This window comes from Panthera pardus, unplaced genomic scaffold (assembly GCF_024362965.1).
Source record: "Panthera pardus isolate Hobbes unplaced genomic scaffold, ASM2436296v1 HiC_scaffold_6, whole genome shotgun sequence".
NCBI classification, from domain to species: domain Eukaryota; kingdom Metazoa; phylum Chordata; class Mammalia; order Carnivora; family Felidae; genus Panthera; species Panthera pardus.
The window spans coordinates 57,962,501-57,978,126 of NW_026526991.1; the positions used below are offsets into that span (position 1 = coordinate 57,962,501).

The window sequence follows — 15,626 nt, forward strand, 5'->3', positions numbered from 1 at the left end:
GAGTTGCACGCTGCACCAACTAAGCCAGCCAGGTGCCCCAACAAGTGCACTTTTTTTTTTTAAACGTTTATTCATTTTTCAGAGAGACAGAGCATGAGCAGGGGAGGGGCAGAGAGAGAGGGAGACATAGAATCCGAAGCAGAATCCAGGCTGTAAGGTGTCAGCACAGAGCCAGACATGGGGCTCAAACCCACTAACTGCAAGATCATGACCTGAGCTGAAGTCAGTGCTTAACTGAATGAACCATCCAGGCACAACCCCCTCCCCGACAAGTCCATTTCTTTATCTCCATCACCTATTTCATTGATCCCCCGTGCCCCCTTCCCCTCTGGTAACCATCAGTTTGTTCTCTATTGTTAAGAGACTGTTTCTTTTTGTCTCTCTCTTTTTTTCCCCCCTTTCCTTGTTTAGTTCTTAAATTTCACGTGAGTAAAATTGTATGGTATTTGTTTTTCTATGCCTTACTTCTTTCACTTAGCATTACACTCTTTAGCTCCATCCATTTGTTGCAAATGGCAAGATTTCATTCTTTTTTATGACTGAATATTCCATTGTGTATATACCACATCTTTATGCGTTCATCAGTTGATGAACACTTGGGCTGCTTCCATATCTTAGCTGTTATAAATAATGCTGCTGTAAAAATAGGGGTGCATGTGTCCCTTTTAAAAATGTTTATTATTGGGGCGCCTAGGTGGCTTGATTGGTTAGGTGACTGACTTCGTCTCAGGTCATGATCTCACAGTTCGTGAGTTCGAGCTCCATGTCGGGCTCTGTGCTGACAGCTCAGAGCCTGGAGCCTACTTCAGATTCTGTGTTCTCCCTTCTCTCTACCCCTCCCCTGCTCATGCTCTGTGTCTGTCTCTCATTAATAAATAAACGTTAAAAAATTAAAAAAAACAATACAAATGTTTATTATTTTTAAAATTATTTTTAGTGTTTATTTTTGAGAGAGAGAGACAGAGCGTGAGCAGGGGAGGGGCAGAGAGAGAGGGAGACACAGGATCCCATGTAGGCTCCAGGCTCCCAGCTGTCAGCACAGAGTCCGACACGGGGCTCGAACCCACGAACTGTGATGAGATCATGACCTGAGCTGAAGTCAGATGCTCAACTGACTGAGCCACCCAGGCGCCCCTATTATTTTTAACATTTACTTATTTTGGAGGGAAGAGTGCAAGCAGAGGAGGGGTAGAGAGAGGGAGACAGAGGATCTGAAGCAGGCTCTGTGCTGACAGGCTGACAGCAGCGAGCCCAATGTGGGACTCGAACTCCTGAACCGTGAGATCATGATCTGAGCCAAAGTCAGATACTCAACAGACTGGGCCACCCAGGTGCCCCTATTTTAATTTTTTTTTTTTTTTTTTTTTTTTTTGAGAGAGAGAGAGAGAGAGAGCTGGAGAGGTGCAGAGAGGGGGACAAAGGATCCAGAGTTGACTTTCTGCTGACAGCAGAGAGCCTGATGCAGAGCTCGAACTGATGAACCATGAGATCATTTTGGGAGCTGAAGTCTGATGCTTAGCCGGCTGAGCCACCTAGGTGTCCCTGCATGTGTCTGTTTGAGTTTGCGTTTCTGTATTATGTGGGTAAATACCCAGTAGTGCAATTGCTGGATCATAGGGTCTTTTAACTTTTTGAGGAACCTTCATACTGTTTCCCACAGTGACTACACCAGTGCAACATTGAATCCCCCAGCAGTGGAAGAGGATTCCTTTTTTCTACATCCTCACCAACATCTGTTGTTATTTCCTGTATTATTCATTGTAACCATTCTGACAGGTGTGAGGGTGACTATGTCATTGTAGTTTTGATTTGCATTTCCCTGATGATTAGTGATGATGAGCATCTTTTCACATATCTGTTGGCCATCTGTATGTCTTTTTTTGGAGAAATGTCTGTTCATGTATTCTTTTTAATTGGATTTTTAATTTTTGGGGTGTTGAGTTCATGTAAGTTCTTTATTTATTTTGATACTAACGTTTTATCGGATGTATCATTTGCATATATCTTCTCCCATTCCATAGGTTGCCTTTTAGTTTTGTTGATTGTTTCCTTCACTGTGTAGAAGCTGTTTGTTTGTTTATGCATGCTTTTGTTTATTTTTACTTTTGTTTCTTTTGCCTTGGGGGACATAAGAAAAAATTCTATGGCTGATGTCAGAGACATTACAGCCTGTGCTCTCTTGTAAGATTTTTATGGTTTCAAGTCTCACATTTAGGTCTTTAATCCCTTTTGAATTTATTTTTGTGTATGGTGTAAGAAAGTGGTCCAGTTTCATTCTTTTGCTGTTCCCTTTTCCCAACACCATTTGTGAAAGAGACATTGTCTTTCCCTTTGGATATTCTTTCCTGCTTTGTCCAAGATTAATTGACCGTATAATTGTGAGTTTATTTCTGGATTTTCTATTCTGTTCTGTTGTTCTGTATGTCTGTTTTTGTGCCAGTTTCATACTGTTTTGATTACTATAGCTTTGTAATACAACTTGAGGTCTGGAATTGTGATGCCTCCAGCTTTGCCTTTCTTTTTCAAGATTGTTTTGGCTATTTGGGGTCTTTTGTGGTTCCATACAAATTTTAAGATTGTTTGTTCTGTGAAAAATGCTTTTGGTGTTTTTTTTTTTTTTTTAAGATTTTTATTTTATTTATTTACTTATGTATTTATGTATTTATTTACTCATTTATTTTAATGTTTATTTATTTTTGAAATAAAGTGCGAGTGGGGAGAAGGGCAGAGACACAGGGATCTGAAGTGGGCCCTGAGCTAACAGCAGAAAGACCAATGTGGGACTTGAACTCATAAACTACGAGATCATGACCTGAGCCAATTCTGACACTTAACCAACTGAGCCACCCAGGCGCCCCAAGATTTTTATTTTTTAAAGTAATCTCTATACCCAATGTGGGGCTGAACTCACAACCCCGAGATCAAGAGTCTCATGCTCTACTGACCGAGCCAGCCAGGCACCCCAAATGCTGTTGGTATTTTGATAGAGATTGCATTCAATGTGTAGATTGCTTTGGGCAGTATAGACACTTTAACAATATTTGTTCTTCCAATCGAGGAGCATGGAATGTCTTTCTATTTCTGTGTGTCATGTTGAATTTCTTTCATCAGTGTTTTATAGCTTTCAGAGTACAGCTTTTTCACCTCATTGGTTAGTTTTATTTCTTTGGATCTTATTAATTTTGGTACAGTTACAAATGGAATTGTTTTCTTAATTTTTCTTTAGGCTACTTCATTATTGGTGTATAGAAATGCAACAGATTTCTGAAAATAGTGAAAGTTTTACTTCTTTCTTGCCAGTTTGGATGCCTTTATTTCTTTTTGTTGTCTGATTGCTATGGCTAGAACATCTAGTACTAAGTTGAATAAAAGTGAGGAGAGTGGACATACTTGTCTTGTTCCTGATCTCAAGCGAAAGGCTCTCAACTTTTCCCCACTGAGGATGGTGTTAGCTGTGGGTTTTTCATATACCGTCTACATTATGTTGAGCTATGTTCCCTCTAAACCTACTTTGTGGAGGGTTTTTATTATGAATGGATGTTGTACTTTGTCAAATGCTTTTTCTGCATTTATTGAAATTATCGTATGGTTCTTATCCTATCTCTTATTTTTAAAAAATTTGTTTATTTAGAGAGACAGAGAGTGAGCTTGTGTGAGTGGGGGAGGAACAGAGAGAGATGGAAAGAATCCCAAGCAGACTTCATGGTGAGCACAGAGCCCAACGTGGGGCTCCATCTTACAAACTGTGAGATCATGACCTGAGCTGAAACGAAAAGTTGGACACTTAACCTACTGAGCCACCCAGGTGCCCCTCCTTTCCCTTATTGATGTGATGTATCACACTGATTGATTTGATAACATTGAGCCACCTTTGCAACCCAGGGATAAGTTCCACTTGATTGTGGTGAATGATTTTTTTTAATGTATTAATAGTTGGATTCAGGGGCGCCTGGGTGGCTCAGTCAGTTGAGCGTCCGGCTTCGGCTCAGGTCATGATCTCACAGTTTGTGGGTTCGAGTCCCGTATCAGGCTCTGTGCTGACCGCTTGCTCAGAGCCTGGAGCCTGCTTCAGCTTCTGTGTCTCCTTCTCTCTCTGCCCCTCCCCCCACTCACGCTTTGTCTCACTCTGGTTCTCAAAAATACATGTAAAAAAAAAATTTTTTTTTAAATAGTTGGATTCAATTTGCTAGTATTTTGTTGAGGATTTTTGCATCTATGTTTATCAGACATAATGGCCTGTAGTTCTCTTTTTTTGTGGTACCTTTGGTTTGGTATCAGGGTGATGCTGGCCTCATAGAATGAATTTGGAAGTTTTCCTTCCTCTTCTATTTTTTTGGAATAGGTTGAGAAGAGTGGATTTTGACTCTTCTTTAAATGTTTGGTAGAATTTGAGGTGCTTGGGTGACTCAGTTAAGTATTCAACTCTTGGTTTTGGCTCAGGTCATGATTTCATGGTTTGTGAGATAGGGCCCCCCATAGGGCTCCATGCTGCCAGCACATAGCCTGTTTGGGATTCTTTCTCTCCCTCTCTCTCTCTATACCCCTCCCTCACTTGTGCGCACACTCCCTCTCTCTCAAAACAAACAAACAAACAAACAAACAAACAAACTTTTAAAAAGTTGGGGAGGGCGTGCCGGGGTGGCTCAGTCAGTTAAACGACATTGGCTCAGGTCATGATCTCGCAGTTCAAGAGTTCAAGCCCTGCATCAGGTTCTGTGCTGACAGTATGGAGCCTGCTTGCGATTCTGTCTCCCTCTGTCTCTGGCCCTCCCCCACTTGCTCGCTCTCTCTCTCTCTCAAAATAAATGAAAATAAACTTAAATATGATTTTTTAAAAAAGAATCATTTGTTAAAAAAAAAAATGTTTGGTAGAATTTGCCTGTGAAGTCATCTGATCCTGGACTTTTACTTGTTGGGAGCTTTTGATTAGTGATTCAATTCCTTTGCTGGTAATTCGTCTGTTCAAATTTTCTGTTTCTTCCAGGTTCAGTTTTGGTTATATATTTCTTGGAATTTATGTTTCTTCTAGGTTTTCCAACTTGTTGGTATATAGTTTTTCATAATTTTCTCTTATAATTGTGTGTATTTCTGTGGTGTTTGTTGTTATTTCTCCTCTCTCATTTGTGATTTTATTTATTTGGGTCCTTTCTTTTCTTGGTAAGTCTGGCTAGAGGTTTATCAATTTGATTGATTTTTTTTTTTTCCCCAAAAAAACCAGCTCTGGGTTTCACTGATCTATTCTATTTGTTTAGTTTCTGTATCATTTATTTCTGCTCTAATCTTTATTATTTCCTTCCTTCTGTTGGTTTTAAGTTTTGTTTGTTCTTTTTCTATTCTAGCTCCTTTAGGTGTAAATTTAGGTTGTTTATTTGAGATTTTTCTTGCTTCTTGAAGTAGACGTGTATTGCTATAAACATCCCTCTTAGAACTACTTTTACTGCATCCCAAGGGTTTTGAATGGTTGTGTTTTCATTTTCATTAGTTTCCATGTATTTTTTGTTTCTTATTTTATTTACTGGTTGACTCCTTCATTGTTCAGTAGCATGTTATTTAATCTCCATGTGTTTGTGGTCTTTTCAGAGTTTTTGTTATGGTTGACTACTAGCTTCATAGTGTGTGGTCAGAAAAGATGCATGGTATGACTTTGATCTTTTTGAGTAGTTGAGTGTTTTTTTTGTGGCCTAATATGTGATCTATTCTGGACAGTGTTCCATGTGCATTTGAAAAGAATGTGTATTGTGCTGTTTTAGGATGGAATGTTGTGAATATATCTGTTAAATCCATCTGGTCCAGTATATCATACAAAGTCATTATTTCCTTGAGGCGCCTGGGTGGCTTCGCCGATTGAGTGTCCGACTCATGTCATGATCCCAGGGTCATGGGATCAAGCCCCAAGTTGGGCTCCGCACCAAGTGTGGAGCTTGCTTAGGATTCTCTCCCTCCCTCTCTCTCTCCCTCCCTCCCTCCCTCTCTCTCTCCCTCCCTCCCTCCCTCTCTCTCTCCCTCCCTCCCTCCCTCTCTCTCTCCCTCCCTCCCTCCCTCTCTCTCTCCCTCCCTCCCTCCCTCCCTCCCTCTCTCCCTCCCTTCTCCCTCTCCCATCCAAGTTGAGTGCTCTGTCTCTTTCTAAAATAAAATTAAAAAAAACCAAAAAACAAAAAATAAAGCCATTGTTTCCTTGTTGATTTTCTGTTTAGATGATCTGTCCATTGATGTAAGTGGAGTGTTAAAGTCCCCTACTACCAATTAGTTCCTTTATATTTGTTATTAACTCTTTAATATATTTGGGTGCTTCCATATTGGGTGTATCAGTATTTACAATTATTGTATGTTCTTGTTGGATCATCTCCTTTATTATTATATAGTGTCTTTCTTTGTCTCTTGTTGCAGTCTTTTTTTTTTTTTTTTTTTTTCAAGTAAGCTTCATGCCCAGTGTGGATCCCAGTGCGGGGCTTGAACTCGTGATGCTGAGATCAAGACCTGAGGTGAGCTCAAGAGTCAGACACTTAACCAGCTAAGCCACCCAGGCACCCCTCTTGTTACAGTCTTTGTTTTAAAGTCTATTTTGTCTGATAGAAGTATTGCTACTCCAGCCTTCTTTGACATCCATTTGCATGCTGGATGCTTCTCTATCCCCTCAGTTTCAATCTGCAGGTTTCTTTAGGTCTACAATTAGTCTCTTGTAGGCAGCATATAGATAGGTCTTTTTTTTTTTTTTTTTTTTTTAATCCATTCTGTTACCCCATCTATGTCTTTTGACTGGAGCATTTAGTCCTATTACATTCAGAGCAATTATTGATAGAAATATATTTATTGCCTTTTTATTGTTTGTTTTGTGTTGTGTGTGAGGATTTTCTCTGATCCTTTTCTTGTCTTTCTCTTTCATGGTTTGCTGGTTTTCTGTAGTGATAGATTTGGATTTCTCTATTCTTTTGCATACTTATTAGATTCTTTTTTTATTAGTGGTTTTTGCTTTGTGGGTACTATTATGTTTATAACATCTTCTGCATATAGCAGTCTGTATTAAATTGATGGTTGTTTAGATTTGAAACCATTCTTGGGGTGCTTGGGTAACTCAGTAGGTTGGGTGTCCAACTCTTGATTTCAGCTCAGGTCATGATCCCAGGGTTGTGGGATCGAACCCCGTATCAGGCTCTGCGTTGAGAGAGAGGAGCCTGTGTAGGGTTCTGCCTTCCTCTCTCTCTGCCCCTCCCTTGTGTGCATGCACGTACTCTCTCTCTCTCTCTTAAAAATAAACATTTAAATTTGAACCCATTCTTTACTCCTGCCCAAGTTAGGTATATGATGTCATATTTTACACCCTTTTATTTTGTCAGTTCCTTGACTGATTTTTTACAGAAACACTCATTTTTACTGCTTTTGTGTTTCCTGCCTTCATACTTTTGGTCCTTCTTTTCCACTCAAAGAGTCCCCTTTAGTATTTCTTGCAGGACTGGTTTAGTGGTCATGAACTTCTTTAATTTTTGTCTGGTTTTGTTTGTCTGCTTATGGGTTTTCCTTTATATGTAACTATATTCTTTTTGTCTTGTTGCTTTTAATATTTTTTCTTTATCACTGTATTTTGCCATTTTATTTATTATTATTATTTAATTTAATTTAATAAGCCCCAATGTGGGGCTTGAACTCACGACTCTGAAATCAAGAGTTGTATACTCTACTGACTGAGCCAGCCAAGCACCCTTTTTAATTTAATTTAATTTTATTTTATTTTATTTTATTTTATTTTATTTTATTTTAGTAATCTCTACACCCAGGCTGAAACTCATGACCCTGAAATCAAGAGTTGCATGCTCTTTCAACTGAGCCAGCCCGGTGCCCCTACCATTGTTAAACTGAACTTCATCATCTTTTCTTACCAAACTGGTTTCTCCTTCAGTGTTCTGATTTCAGTGGTAAAAATATCCTCCCCAGTTGTTCTCAAACCTTTTAGTATCAGAATTTCTTCACACTCTTAAAAATTATTGAGCCCCCCCCCCCAAAAGAGCTTTTGTTCATGATTGATAATATCTATCAATATTAGTGTATTGGAAATTAGAACTGAGAAACTTTAGAAACACTTATTAATTCATTTTAAAATGATAACCTATTACATGTTAACATAAAAGCAAGTCTTTTATGAAAAAACATTTCAAAACAGCAACAATAAAATTTAGGAGGAAATGTGTCATTGTTTTTCATTTTTAAAAATTTAATTTAATATTGGGGTTAATAGATGGATTCTCCTATCTGCCTTTTCATTCAGTTGGTTGTGATATAACATGTCCTTTGTTTTCTGGAAAATACCGTCATATACCTGTGAGAGCATGATAGTGAAAAGTGCAAACAAGACCTTAGTACATTATAAAAGTTCTTTTTGACTTTGCAGAAAAAACAAGTCTTGGAGATTTCTAGGGGTTTCAGGCCACACTTTGTGAAGCTGCTTTTCTGTCCAGTCACTTGAGTGTCTTATACTTCTCACACAGTCATCATACACATCACTAAGTCTTAGTGATTTTTATCTCCTGATGCTTCTTGGGTCACAGTCCCCTCATTCTGTAGTCAGAATTCTTTTTCCTAGCTGGTGTCTCTTCCTCTATTTTATTTTCTTTCTAAGCTATACACATTGTAGCAAAAGTAATATTTCTAAAATAGAAATATGATGATGTAATCCATTTTTGAAAATCCATTACAAGTTTCTCATAGCTTTAGTTAGTATGCAAGATGTTTTATGATCCTGTTTCCACTGATCTCTAGCTTTTTTTTCTCAAGCTACTTTTCTGTGAGTGCCTTATACTCTAGCTTTCTTTATGCAATACTTGCTGTTCTGAGAAAGCATCGTGGTGATCCATATGTCTGTGTTAATGATACTATTTGTTGGGTTCACACTGTATTCCTGGCACTGTGTTCTAAGTACTTTATATATGTATTTTCTCATTTAATTTCCACACAGCCTTCCAAAAAAAGTGTTCTAATCATTCCATTTTATAGGTAAAGAAACTGAGGTTTAGAGAGATTAAGTAACTCTCCTCAAATCATCTATCTAGTGAATATGGAATCTAGGCCTGTTTTTCCACTTCTCTATTAGGCTAAATACTACTTATCCTGGAGGATTAGGCTTAAACCTCCCTTCCTTCTGGAAGCCTTTCTTCTGGTATGATATTTATATGCCTGCTCCCTCTATTCCCATTAAACCTTGTGAGCAGCTCTAACTAGCACTTAACAATACATTATATTTTACTTGTTTGTCTCCCGTACCATTGATTGTCCTGGTAGGTGCAGAAAGGGAACTTGACTCCTCTGACACAAGAATCTTAGATTGCATTCCAAATTCTTTGTCCCTAAGAAGAAAATGAATATTGGAGACCTTAAAACCTAATGTCACTGTGGGCCTACTTAGTCTGTTCATTCTATGCAAGCAGGTCCTTCAATTTCAGAGGAACCATAAAACAGATAATACTATTATTTCTATATTAATTCTTCCGAGATTTAAAAATAGTGACCCTGATCTTCTTTTATTAGTTTAGAGAAGACTAAATAACAACAACAAAAATAATAGCTAACATTTATTTAAGTGCTTTCCATGTGTCTAAATATTTTACCTGTATATTAACTCACTTAATTTTTACAGCTCCATGAGATAGTTATTATTACCTTTGTTTTACAGATAAGGGAAACCGAGGAACCAAGAGATTAAGTAACTTGCCCAAGATCACACAGCTTGTAAGTGGCAGAGCTTGAAATCAAATCTCTAAAAACTATACTGTACAAAATACTGAATCTTCTTTATCCAAGATCCCATAGTTGTATTCTTTGTTAGGATAAAGGTAAGTGAGGATTAGAGGTAAAATTATATGGCACAACTCTGGTGTAGTGATCTTAGAGAAAAAGGTGATTTAGTATAGATTTTTAAAAGTGTGTTTTCTTTTTAAAACAGCATCTTTTTGGTATAAATGAAAGGATCTTTCATGTTATCTTTATTACAAAATCATTATCACAGTTCTGAGCTCCAGCCCAATTAATTCCCACTTTCCCAGTGAATAACAGCAAACACAAAGTTTTACATTTTAATTGACACTTATGAGTTTGATAATAATTTTTCTTCTCCCAGCAGGTTTCATTGCTTAATTTCAGAATCCTGTTTTCTTTATTTATTAGAGAAACACATCTGAACTTTATCTTTTTGGTGGGATTCATTTGCCCTTATCTATTTTCTGTGACCCCAGTCTCTTGAGCATTGCAGTGGATGTTTAATTTTGAGAATGTTAATTAGCTTCAGTAATTACATACCTTGGGGCATTTCTAGACATTTATAGCTTTGTATTTTTTTGTATAGAAGAGGATATATTGGAGCTTGTTGGGTTTTAAGGTTGTTTGTTTGTTTGTTTGTTTGTTTGTTTGTTTTTAAAGATAGCTTTGAATTTTGTTCAGGGAGGAGTTCTTAAGTCAGTCATGGAATTTAGGACTATTGGGAGTTTTATTTTACCAGTTCCCAGGAATATCCTAGTTGTGTTTTGCTAATAGTATCATGAGGTCACTAAGAGTAGTTGTTTTTTGATGATGCCTTATGTTGTAGTTGAGTTTCAGAATCAGACCGATACAGAGGATGCAGTTTTCTTCAGATAAACCTTTGAATAAGAACCCAGGCTAGTTTTGGGATTTGTGTGATACAGAAAGCACATCTGTAACATGTCCCCTCTGGTGACACACTTTTAATTCTCAGTTATACAGAATGTGCTTTGAGCTATCTTTTTACCAGTCATCATTCTGTCTACTCAGTTTCATGTATAATGTTGTCAAGGTCATTTCAATCTCTTTCAGAATAGATTTGATTCCAAATCATCTACTTCTGCTACAGTGTTCTAACCTTTTTGTTAAGTTTATTTATTTATTTTGAGAAAGAGAGAGCATGCGCTCACAAGCAGGGGAGGAGCAGAGAGAGAGGCAGAGAGGGAGAATCCCAAGCAGGCTCTACACCAGCAGTGCAGAGCCCGATGCAGAGCTCAAACCCATGAACCTGGAAATCATGACCTGAGCCGAAGTTGGACACTCAACCAAGTGAGCCACCCAGGAGCCCCACAGTATTCTAGGAGTATTCATCAGAGATAAATGGATTGATTGAGGAAATTTGAAAAACATAATATATTTTTGAGAATGTGATGAGGTGTAAGATACAGTTTGTAGAATTGTTTTGAGTTCTTCGGAATTGATGCAAGACTTGAGGAAGCTGGGGATAAAAATGTGAGATGTGCAGAAAGGACTTTTTTCCTCAATTACTCTTTTAGATTTTGTTTTTACTTGATCCCATTCTATTTGAAGCTTAAAACAAGAGCTTCAGTACAGTTTAGTTAGTTGAATTATCCTCTCTTGTAGGATTATGTATGAAATTACTGAGTATTATTAATATCCCTCTGCAAACAGGTGAGGGAGCAAAGTTGAAGAGAGCAGAAATGTCCTCATATTAAAGGCATACTCTAATGTTTTCAATAATTTCATTTTCTTTTTTTTTTTTTAATGTTTACTCATTTTTGAAACAGAGAGACAGAGCACAAGTTGGGGAGGGGCACAGAGAGAGAAAGGGAGACACAGGATCTGAAGCAGGCTCCAAGCTATGAGCTGTCATCACAGAGCCTGACTCGGGGATTGAACTCACAAACCACGAGATCATGTCCTGAGCAGAAATTGGACGCTTAACCGACTGAGCCACCCAGGCGCCTCTTTAAATTTTTTTTAATGTTTATTTATTGTTGAGAGAGAGAGAGAGAGAGAGAAAGAGACAGAGACAGAGAACATGAATGGGGGCGGGGCAGAGAGAGAGAGGTAGACACAGAATCCAAAGCAGTCTCCAGGCTTTGAACTGTCAGCACAGAGCCCCACGTGGGGCTTAAACTCACAAACTGTGAGATCATGACCTGAGCCAAAGTTGGGAGGTTAACCAACTGAGCCACTCAGGTGCCCCTCAGTAATTTCATTTTTAAGAAAACTGTTCTGAAATTACAAGAAGCAGCTAAGAAAAGTTGCCATATATAAATAATTTATTTTCTGATTATACCAGGCTTGCTAGCATATTATATTGATGTTGGGTGTCAGATAAGCACTCTATACTTGTTTTTTGTAGTTAATGGTTTATTAACAAATACTTATTTGTCGTGCCAGGAACCGTCTGAGAGTATGGGATATAGCAGTAAAGAAAAAGGAAAAATCCCTGCCCTTATAGAACGTACATTTTTTCTCCAGTTTTATTAAGATATAATTGGTATACAGCTCTGTGTAAGTGTCAGGTGTACTACATAGTGATTTTACATACATATATTGAGAAATGATTACCACAGTAAGTTTACTTAGCATTCATCTTCTTATATAATTACAAAAAAAAATAAAGCTTACATTTTAATGGGAGAAATGGTTGTAACAAAAACAGCAACCAATACCACCAGACTTCCATGGAGTCAATGACAGAAATTCCTAAAATGAGACCCAGAAATGGCTGTGTTTTGTTGTACTTTCTCTGAAATTGGCCCTACATTTTTGCCCTTTTAGTCCCTTTTATGCCTATACTGGGGAGAAGAGTGATGGCAGAGCATCTAGTAATGCTTCAGTTTTTCTCAGATTTGCTCTGCACCAGGTACCCTGCAAAATTATTTTAAAAATTATTTCATTGCATTAAAATCCTATGAAGGAGATTATTTTATGGGTCAGTAAAATGAAGTTTATAAGAGGTAGTGTAGTTACAAACCAGATCACATTAAAAAAACAGAAACAGGCACCTGGGTGGCTTGGGTCAGCTTTGGTTTCGGCTCAGGTCATGATCTCATGTTTTGTGAGTTCAAGCCCCCTGTCGGGTTCCGTGGGGCCTGCTTGGGATTCTCTCTCCCTCTTTCTCTGCTCCTCCCCTGCTTACATGCATGCATGCATGCTCTCTCTCTCTCAAAACAAAACAAAACAAAACAAAACAAAACAAAACCAGAAACGATAAAAAAAAAACAAAACCTTGAATCAGATCACATAGCTGGTATGTGATAGGGCTAGATAGGCCTGCTCCTACCAATTTCAGGACAAAAGCATGAATAAAAGCACAGTTTTCGTATCTCTATACTTAGGTTATAAATCAAGATAAAAAAAACTGTTAGAAAAGTATTTCTGGGTGCCTGGGTGGCTCAGTTGGTTGTGTGTCCGACTTCGGCTCAGGTCACGATCTTGCCGTTTGTGAGTTAGAGCCTCTCATGGGGCTCTGTGCTGACAGCTCAGAGCCTGGAGCCTGCTTCAGATTGTGTGTCTCCTTCTCTCTCTGCCCCTCCCCGGCTTGTGTTCTGTCTCTCTCTGTCTCTCAAAAATGAATAAATGTAGGGGCGCCTGGGTGGCGCAGTCGGTTAAGCGTCCGACTTCAGCCAGGTCACGATCTCGCGGTCCGTGGGTTCGAGCCCCGCGTCAGGCTCTGGGCTGATGGCTCGGAGCCTGGAGCCTGTTTCCGATTCTGTGTCTCCCTCTCTCTCTGCCCCTCCCCCGTTCATGCTCTGTCTCTCTCTGTCCCAAAAATAAATTAAAAAAAAAAAAAAAATGAATAAATGTAAAAAGCAAAAAAAAAATTTTTTTTTAAATGTTTTTAACAGAAAAATATTTCCTCTTCTACGCAGACATGTATTTTCCTAATGACCTAGAAGGCCAGAATTATTGGACTACTCAGAGTTCTGAGACAGGTACCCTCCAAGTCTAGTCTCAATCCTCAGACTCTCATCATTTGTCCCTTGGCCATGATTCAGACCATGGAATGTGTACAACAGTGGGTATAGGTATTGTTGATGGCAGGACAGAGTTTGAGAAGAGATCCACTGAAGGCCTTGGAAGTAGGCTCAAAACTGCTTGGGCAGGGAATTCTGATCCAGAGCATAGTCGGGGTTGGTAGAGTCAGGGGCTTCAGGTAGATTTGTCCACTTGGTCCAGTGAACATCTTGCCTGAGGGGATAGACAGGTCAGAAGAGGGTCAGAGTGGATATCTAAAGTGTAAGATCCAGAATAGGGTTCCTTTACTATAACCAAGGGTAGTACCAGTGCCAGGACTGAAATCCAGGTCTGTGTGACTATACTGTCTCTTGTCAACAGTAAGAAAGCCTGGATTTACAAAGAAAGGAAGTGTTGGTTTACTGTCTGGTAAATGGAGCAAGGATCTGTCCATGTTATCTCATGCTTGGAGAAGTGCTTTAGGATGGACTATTTTTTTCTTTCTTTCTTAAATGTTTGCTTATTTTTGAGAGGGACAGAGACAGAGTGTGAGTGGGAGAGGGGCAAAGAGAGAGGGAGACACAGAAGCAGAAGCAAGCTCCAGGCTCTGAGCTGTCAGAACAGAGCCCGACCCGGGACTCAAAACTCAAGAACTGCGAGATCATGACCTGAGCCAAAGTTGGACGCTTAACCGACTGAGCCACCTGGGCGCCTGTGGACTATCTTTAAATGAGCCAGTCTATTTCTCTTTTGAAAATGCTATTTAGTGTTTACACGTAAAAACTAGAGAATTGAAGAATTGAAAAAAAACCCCATCTCATTACAAGTTCATTCTAGTCTTTGTGTAGTTTAAGTTGAATGGCACAGTTATAAGGAGACATAGCCAATTTTTTTCCTAAAACAGTGAGGCATAAGCATATTGGTGTATATATATAATGGTTTGCAGTTTATACTCAACAAGAATTTCTTCAGTCCTGTTTTACTTAGGAAAAAGCAGTATAAAAAGGTCCAGATTATGGTTTATTTTGTATTTTATATCAAACATTATAGGTAAGTTAGATATCATTATATGGTCTTAAAGTTTTTGATTTTCTGAAATTAATCTCAAACATATGAAGAGACTGGTTCTGGGGAAATGCAGTTTGGATATAGAATGTTATTTCTTTGTTACATACATTGTTGAGTATTTAGAGTACATATGGGTTCTGGTTATTCTTAGAGTCCTTAGGACACCAGTCTTAAGATTGACTGTCCAGCCACACTATTTGTCAGATCCCCTACTTGAAGCATTCTTGAGTCTGTTGAAACCTTCACCATCCACATGACCCCAGGATCTTGGACTATCCTTACCTATTAGAGAGTCCTCCATTCTGTCAGACTCAGAGTTTAATTTAAATCTGGTGAGAACAAATCATGACTTCTGTTTGGTTTTCAAGCTACCCTTTTTGTTAACAGGTGAGAATCTTGTGTTTCCATGTATTGCATGATTGGAACTGTTCAAGGTGTAAAAATGAACAGAAAAATCCTGAGTGCTACGTACCCTCGATGTTAGAGGCATAATTAGTAAGTAAGAGTCCAAACTGATGTTAGACCTAGAATTTGGTGGTACAGAAAACAGAATTTTAACCCCCTTCTAATTTTTTTATAACATGTCTTCCCTACACCCTTTCAATTTGCTTTTTCTGTGATATTTGGCACTATTGCCAAATAGTGCTATTGCTTATTAGCTCTTGTTACCAAATTTGCCAAGCTCCTGAAAAATACTTGCTTTTTAAAAAGCACATTAAAATTCTGACATCCATTTTGAGTGACAGTTTCGGCAGCGTCCTGTATAGCAAGGGCTTGGGAATTTGTTGACATGAATCCATTTTCTCTGACTTCTGATTCCCCTACCTAGATTCTGTAGCCTGTGG

At 38.6% G+C, this 15,626-nt stretch overlaps 1 protein-coding gene across 15 annotated transcripts in view; it reads left to right on the top strand.

The window, feature by feature from the left end:
- The window catches only part of R3HDM2 (R3H domain containing 2), a 160,820-nt gene that overhangs the window by 49,296 nt on the left and 95,898 nt on the right, over positions 1-15,626 (top strand). For 5 of the 15 annotated variants that reach the window (XM_053895408.1, XM_053895411.1, XM_053895409.1 and 2 more), the window contains one exon: positions 9,662-9,717. The exons of 8 other annotated variants lie outside the window; for them this stretch is intronic. The gene's annotated coding sequence lies outside the window, so the exon portion shown is untranslated. Of the gene's footprint in view, positions 1-6,436; positions 6,483-9,661; positions 9,718-15,168; positions 15,277-15,626 lie in introns of those variants that run through there. 2 more of the 15 variants (XM_053895410.1, XM_019454870.2) reach the window with 2 other exon arrangements.